At 35.7% G+C, this 17,781-nt stretch overlaps 1 protein-coding gene across 4 annotated transcripts in view; it reads right to left on the minus strand.

The window, feature by feature from the left end:
• The window catches only part of LOC135842270 (hypoxia-inducible factor 1-alpha-like), a 132,163-nt gene that overhangs the window by 110,892 nt on the left and 3,490 nt on the right, over window positions 1-17,781 (minus strand). Inside the window, exon 1 of one of the 4 annotated variants that reach the window (XM_065359646.1) lies at window positions 7,465-7,487. The exons of the other annotated variants lie outside the window; for them this stretch is intronic. The gene's annotated coding sequence lies outside the window, so the exon portion shown is untranslated. Of the gene's footprint in view, window positions 1-7,464; window positions 7,488-17,781 lie in introns of those variants that run through there. 4 annotated transcript variants of the gene reach the window in all.

A 17,781-nucleotide genomic window follows, 5' to 3' on the forward strand; every position in this document is an offset into this window, starting at 1 on the left:
TGTCAAAATGTAGTAAGATAGACAAAAAATGTCTATTTTTGTCAAAATTGTCAGAAAGTGCTCACTTCTGGAAAAATTGTCAACAAGGGTTGATTTTTGCCGAAATTGCCCTATTCTTGCCAAGATTGTCCAAAAAATTATTTTTTTGCTAAAATTGCCAAAATGTAGTAAAATAGTCAAGAAGTATCCATTTTTGGCACAATTGTCAAAAAATGTCAATTTTTGACAAAATTGTCGGAGAGTGCCCATTTTTGGGAAAATTTTTGCACTTGAATTTTTTTTAGAACATGCCCTTCAAATATTTTGAACAAATTTGCTACACCAGAAGGCTGAAATTCTCCACAAAAGATGTAGGACCAAGGGTAAGAATGAAAAAAAAAACATGATTTTTTTTTTTGAAAAATCGTCTCTTCGAGAGCCCATTTTCAAGTCGGATAATGCTCAAAGTTGAAGGAGAATTTGGTCAAAATCAAAATCCTCTGATATTTTTTCTTCGCAATTCACTCAAATACTTTTACTGAAAATTGAATAAATTCTACATCAATTATCGTACATTGTTTATCTTTTAAAATCTGCAATTTTTTTCGAGTGTGAAAAATATTTCAGAGAATTTCGAGTACCTCAAAAACACAGCGACTAAATGGCTTTTCCGAGCCATAAATTGTGAAAACTCGTTTATCAGTATCTACCGATTAATTACATATTCTCAAACCCGATTTTCGACCTTATTATAGGGTACTATCGACTTGCGATCAACGGTAAATTATAATATGAGAATTGAGAATCTATGTAAGTTAAGTACAATGGCAATTAATTCGATGTGACGAAACTAATACAGTACCCAAACTAAGGTGATTGACATTCTAGTTCTCAAAACGTTCGGATGCTCTGGTAATCAATTAATCATTTTCTCGTCGATAATCAGGATCATTATAATAAATAACAAAAGCAACTCAAAACCTTTCCCAATTTTTAATCCTGCCATAAATATTACTTTCGTTCCTTTTTTTGTGTGTTGTTTTTTACTTTTTTTTTTTCAACATAACACGTCTCGAATCCAGAATTTGTTCACCATTCGAGAAAAAAAAACCACCTAATCAGTAACTAAATCACTCTCCCTGTAAAAAATGCAATGCACTTGTACCCTGCCTGTATCACACATGAAACAAAGTTCGAAATCATTATCGCAATTCCGAAACTATAATAAGTACACAGAACACAATATCAACACCATAATCAAGGTAAATTACACATCATTCATAAGCGAGTATATAGTTAATAAGTTTTATGTATTCCTTTTTCTGAAAATTTTCTTTGATAAATTATGCATTATTTCATCTACTTTCGTTACACACATAATACATAATTGGCTTAGGTATATGTACTTATAAGCATTCATCACAGGGAATTTAATCAATTTTGGCGTCAATATACTCGAGTGAGAAAATATAACATGTACGAGTCAAATATGAGTACTAAATGTTTCAAGAACAATAAAATCGACAAAGCCGAACTATATCAACTAAAAAGCTCGTAATTCGTAATCGTAATTACAGAAAGAATTACTTTGTGGTGAATCAATTTGAACCGAGCGATTCGATTTAAATGCTTTGGGAGTAATGATTTCGCGAGTACAGGTACTCGTATGTATTTAATATTATTTTATAGTTTGCAAACACGTATTTCTACGGCTTGGGTCGATTCTTTGAAAAAAATTATTTACGATAGAATCTGGTTGTACCAGCATACCTATTTACATAAATATCGTACAGAGTATATCGAATAGCTTATGAAGATCGATTCTCAATACTATAATTAGAGCGAATAAAACGACTATTTCCGAGAAGTAATTTACCAAACTCGAATTATTACTCTTATGGCAAACGGTTGGTTTCTTTCTTTCTTTCCTTTTTTTTGGTAGCATCGTCGCATCACGTAAATTTTATGGCATGTAGGCTGATTTTTTTCACGTGCAAAATACTTTGTGCCCAACTACCATCTGCCTAAATGCACTTGAAGCGAATACCTCCTCAATTCCAGTCGGTTTAATTCTTCTAAGAAATTTTGCATTCGTGGCATATACATACTTACTCGTAAGTTTAAAATATCTCGTATATCTTTACTTTACCTATCTCTATCTATACTACATAGTTTGGTATTCTTGGCGGTAATATCGCGTCATCGTGATTTTGTTTTTTTGTCACGACGAAATACTGCAGTCGTTATGAATACAGAAGACTGTGAATTTGCGCAGGTACATATATGCATGAAGGTGAGTCTAGAGACGTAACATGTAGGTAGGTACAACCATATTCGATGAATATCGGATATTATGCCAAGTTTCTCGTCACTTTGCAACTTTAATTAATAATTAGCATTCGGTATCGACTAATACACACACAAAGTAGAGTGCATCTCGAAGTAACAAAATGTTTCTGATTCAAACCAATTCAGCATTCGGCTATGTTCAAATTCTTGGAATTCAATTTTTGGGGGGAGGGGGTGGGGAGCGAAACAATTTTTTTCAAATTATTAACCACAGAAAAATCAGGAAAAAACGTGAAAAATTAACTATTTTTGAATCCTTTATGGGTGGATCTGAATTTTTGAAATAATGCATCAAAGAAAATTTTTTGTTGATTGGTCTCAAAAAAATGATATTGAACTGCTGAAAATTCAAGCTGTTCAAAAACAACTCAACATTTCAGGTCATTCTCACGCAAATATGCTCGCAATTTCAAAAAAAAAAAAAATTCGGGTAATTTCTAAAAATTATTGAAGGAGAAAAATAATATTTTCTTCATTCCTCTCCCTACCTCTTTCGTGAAGAAATCGACGTGAAAATGAACTGAATAAATTGAAAAAGAAACAAGGATGCAACATTCAAACTGAATCTATACCTCAGTCTCTCCTCCTTCCTCTTCTATAAGAAATCAAACGAACCAAAAAAAAATTGTTAAAAAAATAAGAAAATTAAAAATAATTTTTTCTATATCATTCATGGTATCTAACGGAATAATTTTTGAAAAAATCACTACTTTTTCACTTCTTTTTTCACTACCTCTTTTTAATCAAATTTTCAGAAAGCTATCCATTAGACCCCCCCCCCCCCACCACCCTCAAACACAAAAAGTTAACAAAGTCAGATTTTTCACAGGAAAGTTTTCAAAAAAAAAAATCAAAATTATGAAAAAAAAATACAAATGAACGCATTACTAAATTTTTTTATTTTTTCACTGCCTACCTTTTTGACTAAATTCACTACTTTTTCAATACTTTCACTACACTGAAACTGATTCACGACTGTCAATTAATCATTAGTATTAACCCTTCCCAAAAACACCCAAAAATTAAAAAAAAACTTCAAAAACGAGAAAAAATTGAACGCATTTTTTTAAAATTTTCCAATGAGCAAAAAGAACTGCTACTTGATAATTCGAAATTTATGAGTCCCCGGGGGGGGGGGGGTGGAGGTGGAGGAGGTCAACAATTTATCTAACAAGGGAACTACCCAAGGTGTGACAAGCCGATCGAAAAATTTTTTTCACAGGCGGATAGAGCATCAAAAAATATACTATGAGCCAAAATTTTAGCTGCTGAGGTTCACAGGGGGGAAAGTTATGGGGGTTTGAATATCGAAAAATCGCAAAAATCCACAAAAATACACTGAAAAAAATATAAAAATTGAAATCATTCGGCACCCTGTTCGCCTCAGCAGCTAATTTTTTGGCCACGATCTACCATCGATGTATGACGCCTTATGGCAGACAAGTCGCCGCGATCTGCGTGTAACACCTTGGGGGTGAATTTTTCCCCACCCCCTAATTTTGGGCGAAACTTTTGAAAGAAAATCTGGGGCAAGTGATATATCAAATTGTATGTTTTTGGTGACGCTGAATACGAATATGACGTCAGATTTTTGATCGGACCCCATCCACGGCACCCAGCACCTCCCCAAAGGGGGTAAAAGTTCATAAAAGTGGTGGATGGGGTCCAATCAAAAATTTGACGTCTTATTCGTGTTCAGCGTCGCCAAAAACATACAATTCGATACATCACATGCCCCAGATTTTCTTTCAAAAGTTTCGTCCAAAATTAGGGGATGGGGAAAAATTCATCCCCAATGTGTTAAACACACGGATCGAAGCGACTTGTCCAATCAAAAATCTGACGTCATATTCGTATTCAGCGTCACAAAAAAAACATACTATTTCATGTGTCGCACGAACAAAACACTTTTTTGAACTTTTACCCCCTTTGGGGAGGTGCTGGGTGCCGTGGATGGGGTCCGATCAAAAATCTGACGTCATATTCGTATTCAGCGTCACCAAAAACATACAATTTGATATATCACTTGCCTCAGATTTTCTTTCAAAAGTTTCGCCCAAAATTAGGGGGTGGGGAAAAATTCACCCCCAAGGTGTTACACGCAGATCGCGGCGACTTGTCTGCCATAAGGCGTCATACATCGATGGTAGATCGTGGCCAAAAAATTAGCTGCTGAGGCGAACAGGGTGCCGAATGATTTCAATTTTTATATTTTTTTCAGTGTATTTTTGTGGATTTTTGCGATTTTTCGATATTCAAACTCCCATAACTTTCCCCCCTGTGAACCTCAGCAGCTAAAATTTTGGCTCATAGTATATTTTTTGATGCTCTATCCGCCTGTGAAAAAATTTTTTCGATCGGCGTGTCACACCTTGGGTAGTTCCCTTGTAAGTTTGAATTTGATGAACAAAAAAAATTCCATATTGAAACAGAAATTTTTTTGAAAAAACAAGATTCAGGGAGACAAAACAAATATGTAGATGGAATTAAAATTCATCAAAGTTAATTTTTTTCCTAATTCTTATAGAGAACCAAAAAAAGTGAGGTAATAAAGCAGGAACTTTTCGTCAATTTTGAAAAAAAAATCCAAGACAAATGTAGGTATAGATGCAGGAAAAGCAAGACGCAGGACTTTTATACAGCTAAATATCCTTTTGTGCATCCTGGTTTCTGTACTTTTGTCTTGAAAATTTCCAAAAAGTTTTGACTTTTTTTATGAAACTTGAAAAAAAGCTCTTCTTGTTTATATTTGTATGTTTCCCTCAATCGATTCATTTCCACGATTTATTTTCCTTCTGAGTTTTGATTTTTATTCGTGGTTTTCAAGTTCTATTTGAACACAGAAAAAATTAGACTTCATGGTATCTAACAACATTTTTTTTTTTTTTTTTTTTTTGAAAAATCACTACTTTTTTTAACCTAACATTCAGAAAGTTCTTCACTCGTACCCCTCCCCCTTCCCTCACTCAAAAAATGAACGATTTTTCACGAGAAATTATCAAAAAAATTTTAATTGGATTTGTGGACAAATTTTTTCCAATTTCATCAAAAATGAACTTTTTTAAAAATGACTTGATGGTTTTTGTTGCCCGTTCAAATTTTTATATTTTTTCACTACCTTTTTGACTAAATTCACTACTTTTTCACTACTTTTACTACCCATTTTTAAAATCACTACTTTTTCACTATACATTCACTACGTTCACTACCTGTCAGATATAGATACCCTGTCATTTAAAGATTATTTGACAACCCAAGAACCACCAAAAAGTGCTCAAATGACCAAAAATTGAAAAAAAAATACTCAAAAATGAAACTCAGTAAAAAATTATAAAAACTGCCAAGAATACACCGGAAAAAGCACAAAAATTGACAAAAAAAACAAGGAATACTGAGAAATGTCTTTCAACTTGCTTCAAAATTTGATAAAAAATATAAATATTTCATGAAAATAAGTTTTAAAAGTTAACGTACGATCGAACAAATTTGAACTAAAATTTTCCAAAAACATGCCTGAAATATTGAAAAAATATTCAAAATTACGGAAAATTGATAAGAAAGCAATCAAATGCTGAAAAAATCACAGTCTCTTAAACTTTCGTTAAAATTACGTCAAAATTTCAAAATAACAGAAAAATCCAACATAAATTGCCCAAATGTGAGAAAATTGATCAAAAATCATCAAAATTAAACGAAAATTGATCAAAATTGCACAAAGTATCATAAAAAAAATACATAGTTCAATTTTCAGATCAGATACTGGAAATTACTAAAAAAAATTGAGCCAAAGGCAAAAATGATTACAATTTTTTTTTTAAGTCGAAAACGCATGGAAAGTGACAAAAAGTTGACTTGACACTCAGAAATTTCAATAAAATTTTGTAAATGTGCTTGGAATACAAAAAAAAAAAAAAAAAATCTAAAAAATGATAATTGATAAACATTGAAAAAATTGCAGTAAAATTGAATGAGAGTGGATACAAATAGCTTGAAACCCATAAAAACAAATAAAAAAAAAACTAAAGTTGATGAAATATCTCAGAATTTGAGCAGAAAAAGGCAATATTATTGCCATAAAAGTCATTCAACGCAATTATTCCCCCATGCACCCTTTTCACAGAATTAAGTCGTGGTACCTAATGGAATTTTTCTTGCAAAAAAATTACTACTTTTTTCAATAAAATTTTCAGAAAGCTCTTCACTCGACCCCCCCCCCCCTCCCTCCCTCCCAATTGACACAAAAAAATCAACATAGTCACTTTTTTCGCGGGAGAATTTTTCAAAAAAATTGAAATTGGAATACAATTTGTAAACAATTTTATCAAAAATAAACTTTTCTTCCAATTATTTGAAATTTTTTGTTGTTTTTGACTAAATTCATTACTTTTTCATTTCTTTCGCTACCTGTTAAATACCCTGTAAATATGAGTAAATCAGCCTATATAGGCTCGTTCACTTCCACCAATAAGTCAATGAAATATTTCCAAAACTCGCAACCCCCTCCCCCCTCCACAAGTTAAACCTAATCGAAATTTCCAGCACGGAGATCAAAATCTTCCTAAATTCCGATCACAATATTGCAGGCTAATTTTCAATACACGAGTACACTCGAGTATTCGTGTATGTTTCGTGAAACATCGCGACTGAAATCTAAATAAGGCTAATTTAGGGCGATATAATAGCGATTGACGTCAATAATACCGCCACGAACTTCCCAACTACGAACGTGTTGACGATACAACGACGACGGACTTTGAAGAAGAAGAAGAAGAAGAAGGAAAAAAATCATCAATCATCGTACACCGACATGACTCTCGAGGAAGGAAAGAATAATTTGAAAGAAAGAGACGGAGAGACTGGCTCGTTTTGTTTTGTTTTTTTAGAAAGATGATGACGTCGACAAGGACGTGATGCGAGGGGGAATACGAGTAGGCATTTTGAGAAAAATTGATTGAAAAAATGCATTATCGTATCGAACCCTTAACAGCAGCGCCACCACCGAGGTTAATCAAAAATACATATCGTTATACATACATATACAACATCAAGTGTACATATGGATAAGTAGGTATGTACTATCTAATTAAACAAAACGCTATATACTTATCAATTTGAGAAAATCTAAATCAATCTCACGTTTTGTATAGGCAGGCCAGGCCTACAACAGTACGTTCGAATGGTCAAAATTCAACAAAAAATTATCTCGAGCCGATAAAAGAAACGACAAAAAAGTAAGCTGGATCGACAGATCGAGACGAGAACGTCCAAAGTAAAATACGAGTACAAATAACGCCGATAAATGCCATCTCGATCAAACGGTAACAAATTTAATGGTGAAAAAAAAGGTCACGCGAAATTTGCAATCGCCACTATTATCCTCATCATCATCACTCACATCAGCATCACTTACGTACTTTTTAACCAACACGTGACGACGACACTTCATTGTTCGGTTCGTTTGTGACGCGAATTCGCCGCACACACTTTTCAAAACACTCGCGTCGCGATGCAGCCGAAATTTGATGATTTTCGCGATGCAGAAAATTTTCAACGATGAAGAAATTGAGCAATTATGAGGAAAAGAAAAGGCATAAACTGCGTTCAAACGAAATATCCACTAAACTGAGCCTTGTCCGACGACAGTAATGTAGCTCGGTCAGTCGCTCTAATTAGTCGAGCCTAATCGAGGCTAGATTTAGATTTAGCTTTGCTTCGAGCTAATTGGTCGCTTTTTTTTGATGGCCACTTTGGTATCGAATGAATTTCGTAAATACCACATTAGAAGACTACACTCTGCTTATGATATGGTCGTTTATGTATCTTCTGTTGTGCTTCTATTTTCAATGTACGAGTATTTCGGTTATAAGCCTCTTCTAAATTTGAGCTCTTCGGAGATGAGAAAGAGAAGGGGTTATGTTCTCTTCCATTTCAAGTCTTTTGCTCCTCTTCTCAGTACAGAGGATCTCATCAGGTACTCTGTACATCTCAAGATGTCGTCGGACTCAGCAGTAATAGCAGTAACAGCAAAAGTATCCAAACAAGTTATTGTTTACCGATGGAAAATATTCGTCGATTGGGGAAAAACAGCAGAACGACGAGCTTCCGAGTAGGTAGGTATACCTATTAATTATTCAACACCTCTCTACCTCTACCGTCTCTTTTTCTTTTCACTGCAGTTCGCGTGCCTTGGTGGCCCGACCAGTCGAGTCAATTATTATCAAATACGAAACGATAATTTTTGACTGAATTATCCGCAGCTACGTCACAGGCTGCCGTTTACTCGTCATATTCGTTGTCGTGTGTCAATAGTAGTCAATACTGGCTCTCTAATGTGTTTTTCTTATGCCGCGACATCCGCGCCAAAAAGAGGACGCGGAATACCAATTAACATACCAAACAGGCGAACACACCCCCTCTGGAAAAACTACCTTAAAACATCGCCGCCGCGCCCCCCGCACCGCGCAGCACTCGTTACGTCACCTTCGGTCTCGGGGCTCGACGTAATAATAATAACTCGATTGCGGCCAGATTATCAAGCCGCGTTTGCGTTTGCACTCTGCATAAATTGTTATCAGCTGATTGATAACGGCAACTTGCAACGCAAATAATTAGGATTTATTGTTTGTTAAAAATCACGTGATACGCATGCTCCATCAAAAGGTCAACAATGCGTAGCAGAAAAGGTAAAAAAGGGCTGGGGAATCGAGTTAGGTCGAAATATGTAGATGTACTGAAAAAAAAAACGATCAGACATTGACAAAAAATCTTAAAATGCAGGATTCGGATCTTTCAAAAAATTTATGTTGCTCACCTCGTGCAAAATTAGGATGGTGAATTGCCAGAGATTGTCTTAAGAAAAATATACCCACCTTTAAAAAATCTGGAAAAAGTAACCAAACAGTAACCAGTAACCAAAAAAAGTGACTAAAAAAAGATTTGAATGTGTAAAAAAACAGTGACTAAAAAACTTTAATCCATACAAAGGCGTTATGAAACAATGTCAGGGGGGGGGGTGTGAAGACTGAAAATCTCAACTTTTTACTACAGACTCCCCCCTCCCATCCTACCAAGATTTTTTCAACTTATGGGCCAGAGAGAATGGCTGTAAACTAAATACTTTACATAGTTTACATTTCGTAAAGTAAAATATTTTTATTTCACTGAGGGCCGGTTTTTCAACGTGTAGATAAGGAATTTAACTCTTGGTTAGCGACTAACCGACGATTCCGATTGGCGGTTAGCGCTTAACTGGGTGGTTAAATCCCTACCTGAGCGATTGAAAACTGGTCCTGAAGCAGCTGCAATATGAGAGGAAGAACAGAGAGGTAATGAGAAGAGGCAGAGAAGAGAGGAACAAATACATCAACAAAATATGGGCCGAAATTGAACAACATGAGAACAAAAATGAAACCACAGATATGTTCCAGAAAAGCAAAATTATCACGAGAACGTTTGAAGCAAGATCAATCCCTTTAAAAAATGAGGAGGGATCTGTGCTGGCAAATAAAGAAGAGGTAAAGCAGAGATGGCGGAAATACTGTGAAAAACTGATGTCAGATGACACATGGAGATGAACTAGATGCTACAGAACCTCCTAATGATGATGAGCCGGATATACTGAGAGCAGAAGTGGAGGCAGCCATAAAGAAGCTCAGGAAAAACAAATTCGGACCGTGCATGACAAGAGTCGCCACGTAGCAGAAATACTGAGAACTACAACAAGCGGTATAGGTGCTGAAAATTTAACATTGTCTCTTATGGACGGAGCTCAGTTTTCATACGTTTTTCGATAAAATCTTCAAAAGTGTTGATTTTCGGAAGAAAATCATCTGAATTTTCGTTTTCCTCGTGAAATTACCTTTAAAATGACGTATTGTAATTGTAATTTAATGGGCTCTGAATGTTTCTTTGATCATAAATGTGATGAAAAAATATGCCAAAATGGTGATAAAAGTCTTAATATCACGATTCACGAGCAATAATTAACGATTACGCATCACACAACGAACAAAGCAAAGAAGTAAGTACATATTCTGGTAGTAAATTTCACGAGGAATACAAAACTTCTACTCAAATTGGCTGAAAGAGTAATATTTTTCAGCATTTTATTAAAAATCGAACAGAAACGGTAATGTTCCATAAGAAGCAGTGTTAAAATTCAAGCGGTATACCGCTTGCTTCTTCTTCTCAGTGGCAGCACACTAGCGCGCCACACCTACGCACGGCCCGAATCAGCTGGAGCAGGTGGTGTAGTTGCAGGAATGATAACAGCAGCATCAAATGAGAGTACCACAATATTACACGACATATGCAACAAAATATGGAGAGGTTGAAAATGGCCACAGGACTGGACCACATCCATAATTATACATACCCCTGCACAAAAAAGGGTCAAAGCTTGAATCTTCCAACTACAGAACAATCTCCCTGATATCTCACGCCAGCAAGGTACTCCTAAACATCATACATGAACACATCAAGGCATTTATACGAGGGTCATTCAATAACTAAGTTTCCCTATATTTGGAAAAATTGAAAAAATGATCAAAACATTTCGGAAAAAAAGTATAATATATTTGAAGATATTCTCTATTTCTCTACGTAATCGCCGTTACATTCTAAGCACTTGTTGTACCGCTAGAGTAGCTTTTCTATCCCCGCGCAGTAGTGTGGTGCTGCCAAATTCTCAAAGTAGGTGTGAACGGCACGCTGCAGTTTGGCTGCGTTTTCGAATCGTTCGCCTCCAAATTCGACTTTCAGGTGACAGAATAGGTAATAATCCGATGGGGCCAGGTCAGGGGAATGCAGCGGATGTGGAAAAACTTCCCAATTAAACGTTTTAAGGAGCTCTTGAGTTGCATTTGCCGTGTGAGAATGGGCATTATCGTGAATCAGCAGCACTTTTTGACGCAATTTTCCTCGTTGTTTGTTCTGAATCGCGCGTTGGAGGTTTTTTAAAGTCTCCTGGTAAGATAAGGAATTAATGGTTTTACTTTTCTCCATATATTCCTCCAGAAGAATGCCCTCAGTATCCCAAAACACCGTGAGGAGGACCTTTCTGGCGGATGGCACAGTCTTGAATTTTTTTGGCGCTTTTTTGCCTAGACTGACCCACTGCATCAATTGTCTTCGCGTTTCCGGGCACATTTCTCGGTTTTGGATTGGGGGGGGGGGGGGAATCGACTCAGTACTCACTTCTGTCCTCCTATTCCCCTTTCCTATGAGAAAATCTCAGAGAATAATTTTGACCTTTGGAGACCTTTTTGAAAGGATTTAATTGTAAGAGCACAAAAATAATTCGAAAATCGCAAAATCAAAAATGAGTGTGAGCAAATTCTTGAATAAATTTTACTCACAAGGAAACCTTTCGAGGTGTCCGGTCCGCCTCCGATTTCACCAAAACCGAGATTTTTGAAAAGAGCAAGACCAAAATTTCAGCAACCCAAATTGATTCATCAATAATTTTTGGCGAATGTCCAAAAATTTTAAATAATTGACCATTTTTGGCGACTTACGCTTTATGTACCTATTTATTCAGTAAAAATTATGAAAATTAGTCCTGAAGCAAATATCAACCCTCCATAACAAATTTCACCATTTCGATTTCAAGCCATTTCGGAGCTTTCTCCAGCACAATTTTTGATTTCTTCGAAATTTTAAAATTCCACCAGATGGCGTAAAAATCCAAAAGAAATTGATTTGGGTAGCTAAAAATCGAGTTGTAAAAAGTCTAAAATTTTCTCTAGGTGAGGAAATTCTTGAAACGTACACGAATGGCAATACCTTGGCTAAAATCAACCCTCTGAATTCGAATTTCATCATTTCGAGCCATTCTATAGGTCGAGAATACGCCACAACTCGATTTTTAGCTGCCTAAATTGAATTCCTTATTTTTTGAGGAAATTTTGAAATTCTGGATTAATCGAAAATCGCAATGGACACATTTTTTTCAAAAAAGCAGAAATCTTAAAAATCGTCCGTTTAAATTTTCAAAAATTCGTCAAAAAAAACGAAAAATCGATTTGGGCAGCTGCAATTTTAGTTGAGGGTTTCAGACCATGCTGTTTTCAAAAATCCTGGTCCCGTTCAAATTGGGATCGGGCACCTCGAAAGGTTGAGGATACCAACACATTTGAGATCACCAAACATACACCGAATTTTTTTCAACACAGAATATCAATTTACTCGCGTGGTAATCGATTTTTCCAAAACTCTCCACCCCTCTATTTAAAGCTGACGCGAGTTAATCGCACTCTCAAGTCATACCTGCAATTTGTACTCGAAAATCGACCTCGACGCACGATTATTAGGTACTCTCGAGTGACACTTGAAAATTTTTCCAAAAAATTCGAGTTTTATAGATATCAATCAGTCACGTCGTCGTTGTCGTCTGTCGAATTATCTCAATTTGAAAAATCAACCAACACATGCAACGCTGCGAAAGAAGATGAAAATCACAAAAACTAATTCCTCTCTTTGTCCAGCAGTAATATGGTCTCACATATGAGAAGCGACGCGACAGAGTCCAATTGAATTAATTTATGTACATGAGAGAAGAAGAACATGCATTATCTAAATCATTCGTAATGGGCAATTTAATTCGTCAATTAGGAGCTCATCGACGAAAGCAGCAGCAAACATTATTCCATCGCGTGTGTAGCTCGTTGTTTTGAGCCAGGTACTCGCGGTTATCATATGGATTAAGGTAATACCTACTAGACCTACAATACTGTTCGAGCACTCCTCCATTTATCATAATATGTACTAGCATGCCTGAAATTTGCAACCGTTTTACTATAGGGATTCGGATTGCTCTGATCGCTCTTCCAGGAGGTCATATTCTCGCGAATCCTCTCATAATATGCGTCTATATGACTACCTCATACCTCATACCTCATCATTCTACGTTATAAACAGTGAGCAATTGAGCATGCGAGCAAAACTGTAGATATACATACGTACGTATTTTGATAATAAACGTACTATACAAATACACGGACACCGACAAAATGAAAAAAACAGAATCAATCGTACGAAGGACAACTACATCTTGTTCCAAGTCAGTGCCCGTATCAACTTCATTACACAAACACAGACAGACAACAGACACACATATGCAGCCAGCTTATATAATATGTTGCACACATTCTCGACTCGTCTTTTCCTCCCCATTCTTCACCTCCTCTGGATGGTAGCTCTTTCCGGGTTTCTTTACTACAGCAATAGCATGCCATACACAACCACACTGTGTTGGCAGTTGAGTTCGTACAAAATATAATTAATATTATTGATATACATAAATTTCAGACAAAAAAATATGCATTGCTTTCTCGAACGAAGCATAGAAGCAAAGCTTCGACCAAGTCATTGTGTGAAACAGCGATTCGCTAACGAGTCTCTCTTTATTTACGCAAGTTGAAGGTATCCGAAAATAGAAAAAAAAAAAAAAAAAATTATTAAGCAATTAAGCAGACCTATTAAGCGTATAGTTATCGAACAAGCGAGAAATAAGAAAAGAAAAAGAAAATATGAAAAATTAACAAAAACAAGATAGCCTATCTAGTTTATATACGATACGCGCATACAGCTTGGTTATATTTATACGAGTACAATACGTAGGCCTACTACAGGTATGAAGAAGTATGAACGTAGGGTAGATGGGGGTAGGAAGGTCTGGTAGGTGTGTTTTGTGTCTCGGGTTGGGGCCGAGGTGGGGATAAGAAGTTCTATAATCACGGCGACTACTATTCAGTATTTGCCAGTCGATCTAATTGAGAATCAATAGGTATATTTTTCATAACTTCAAAAAATGATTATAAATTCACCAAATCAGCTAGTGACGTTTTTTGGGGTACCTGATACTTTTGTACACCCTGTAGGATGTAGAATTGTAGAAACCACAGTACAGAATTCAGAGCAAGAGTAATGACAGAAAGAGCAGGACATTTTTTCAACTTTTTATAGCAGCTCTAGAGGAAATTTTCAGAAATTTGAATTGGGAAGAAAAGGGTCTTGAAATCAACGACATCTTTCTTAATAACATTCACGAAAAATTATACAAAATTGATGAAAAATCAGCCAAATTGAGAAAAATTTGGTCAAAAATTTCTTTAAAAAACCTCGTGAAAGCATTTCCATCACCAAATTATGATAAGGTCATGCAGAAGTGCTTAAAATTAAAAAAAAAAAAAAAAGTTGAGAATTACTCACATAGTCACAAAAAATAATGAAATTTAAAATTGGCATTGATCAAAAATCGCTAAATGTTATTGAAATATGACAAAAATAACATAAACACAACTAAAAAGACGAAAAAATGAAAAAAAATATCTTTAAATATGACTTGAAAAAAGTAATAGAACCACTTCAAGCTGATAATGCTTCCCCTTCCAAATTACGTCATTTTGCAAAACCTCTAAGTAACTTTTAAATAAATACGAGTGTCTCTATGTCCAAAAAACCTCATCTCCTCCTAAATTCTCGAAAATTATCAAAAAATTGACGTTTCATTAAAACGACTGAAATTTTCCTCGATCTGATCAAGATTTCTAGACACTGACTTCACACTAATACATTCCTTATCTCCGCAAACCCACTCCAACTCGCCACATCAGCTCATTCATCTCTACACCTTGCAGTCTCAAGGCACACAAATCAAATCATTCCTTAATATTCTGTCAACCCCACGTTCGTAAAGGAAACCAAAAAAAAAAAGGGTAAATAAGATAAAAATCTTACCAAACAACAACGCACTGTTTTCTGAGCTTCGTTGCGAGCAACAGGGACACAGAATAATAGAAAAAAAAAAGAAGAAGAAAAAGGACGAAACGAGTCAATTATCCGCACAGCTAAAACAATCAATCGATGAATTAGCGAAAAAAATTGCGATTGCGAAGCGTGCGTTGCGGGGGCAGCGGGAGGAGGCATCGCGCGGTCGCAGCGTAACCCTATAGTGGTAATGAATATCTCGTCGTGTCGATGTCGTCGAGTATCTTCGTTCGTTCGTTTGTCCCTGTGACGTCAGTCAAAATGTATTTGCGAATCCATTTGATAAAAATTTTTAATTGGCCGCGGTCACATTACAGTGAGTTCACAACGTCGGTCGTGTCATAAAGATTAAAAATTCGAAGCAATTTCCAAAAAAAAAAACAAATACAAAAATGCGTTGCTTTCCATTTCCTATTCATGAAAAGTATCACACTCTATTTCTAATAATCTAAATCCGACTCGTTGGAAGAAAACAAAACAAGGGACACAAAAAAAATTCAGCGGTAGAAATTTCCACATAGTGAACAATACAGCAAACCCTGACCTCGAAGATATTTAAACACACTACACATGCATTTAAGGTTACACTAACTTACTACCTGCTAAAAACCCACAACAATAAAAGACTAAAATGGTACACAAAATACGATACAAATAAACAACCTCACGTCTCTTTCAAACAGTTCTATTTTCACGGTCCATTTTCTATAAACTTTTATTATGTATAGTGAATAAAATCGACCCTCATTGAGAACCTAAAATGCATTAACACTTTCCTAAAAAAGGACACATTCCAATCGTGAAAAATGCACCGCATTTGATTGAATCCTCAAAATACAACTAATGGCGTCAAAAACCCTTTTCAAAAAAAAGTAATCAACAGGTGATAAAAACAATTAAAACACGTGTTCTAAAATCACCCAGATACCAATTCTTTCTGTTTTTTCAAGATAATTATTCAGGTAGCCGACAGCAAAATCGCGCGATATATTCGAGTCCCTTTTAAGAAAAGAAAACCTATTCTTTACGTTCGTACATAGTTTGTATTTTTCGTTGACCTAATTATGACCCTTTATCGCAGTAGTAATAGCAACATGGATGACGTCTGAGCTAAAAACTTCGCTATTAATTACATACTTATTATTGCTGGTAGGATCTCAACTCACATCCAGACCATCTACATACACGTAATGCTTAGAAAAAATGCATCTTACATCGAACTTGCCCAAAAAAAAAGTTGACCTTACTTACAAAATGGCGGCCATTTTGATTGACAGGTCAGCCGAAATCGCAGATTTTGCGTTCCAACTTAAGACTTGCACAAAATTTTTCAAACTTTACAAAGGTAGATCGAAAGATCATGCAAAAATTCATCACCTGTCAAAATTTCAAGTGCTATAGCGCCTTTTTCGATTTTTGGTGAATTTTTGAAAATCGAATTTAGGCCAAAAATGAGGGGAAAAAATCAAAATTTTACCAAATTGACCAAGAAAGCTGAAATTTGGGATATACCCTATTTTCGACATGCCAAATCGATTGGAAACGGTTTCAACCCGTTTTGAGCAGTTCTGGAGCCTCCAGCAGATTTTTGAACCTCGAAATTCCTACAAAATTCCATCAAATTGGAGTTGTAAAGCTAAAATTTATTCTAAAAACTAATTTCAATACGCCATGGCGCCTCCGGTAGATTTTTGAAAATTGAAATTTCCCCAACATTAATTTATCAAATGGAGTTGGCAAGCTGAAATTTACTTCGCAGACTACATGGTGGTTTCAAATGGTTTTGAAGCTTCCAGCTACTTTTAGGAAATTTCAATTTTCCAAAAAAAACGCCATACAACCTTTCAAAAAGTCGCTGAAGGCTCCAAAACGACTTGAAATCCACTAGCAGTCAACTTCGTAGCGTATTGAAATTAGTTTGCAGAATGAATTTCGACTCTCCATCTCAGTTTGATGAAATTTTGGGAAATTTCAAGTTTCAAAAATCTACTGGAGGCTCCAGTAATTTTCAAAAAAGTCGCTGGAGGCTCTAAAATGACTTGAACCCACCTGAAGTCGTCTTCAGAGGGCGTTAAAATTGGAGTGTAGAGTAAATTCCAGCTTTCCATCTCCATTTGATAAATTTTGTGAAAATTAAAAAAAAATCTGCTGGAGGCTTCAGTAATTTTCAAAAAAAGTCGCTGGAGGCCCTAAAATTACTTGAACCCACCTGAAGTCGTCTTCAGAGGATGTTAAAATTGGAGTGTAGAGTAAATTTCAGCTTTCCATCTCCATTTGATGAAATTTTGTGAAAATTTAAAGTTTCAAAAATCTGCTGGAGGTATGTATATCCCAAATTTCAGCTTTCTTGGTCAATTTGGTAAAATTTTGATTTTTTCCCTCATTTTTGGCCTAAATTGGATTTTCAAAAATTCACCAAAAATCGGTGAGAGTCTTAAGTTGGAACGCAAAATCTGCAATTTCGGCTGACCTGTCAATCAAAATGGCCGCCATTTTGTAAGTAAGGTCAACTTTTTTTTGGGCAAGTTTGCTTTAAAATGTACCTTAGAATGTCCCCTTTAAGAAAAAAGTTGTCCCGGAGGATCGGCGGGGGGTGCAATTACTCCTATATTAGTAGATAGCAGGGAGATATTCCAATTCAAAATGAGTTCGAATTTGAGTTCAGGACTTCCAAAAACGTGATCA

The sequence above is a fragment of the Planococcus citri genome, chromosome 4 (assembly GCF_950023065.1).
Source record: "Planococcus citri chromosome 4, ihPlaCitr1.1, whole genome shotgun sequence".
Lineage (NCBI taxonomy): Eukaryota > Metazoa > Arthropoda > Insecta > Hemiptera > Pseudococcidae > Planococcus > Planococcus citri.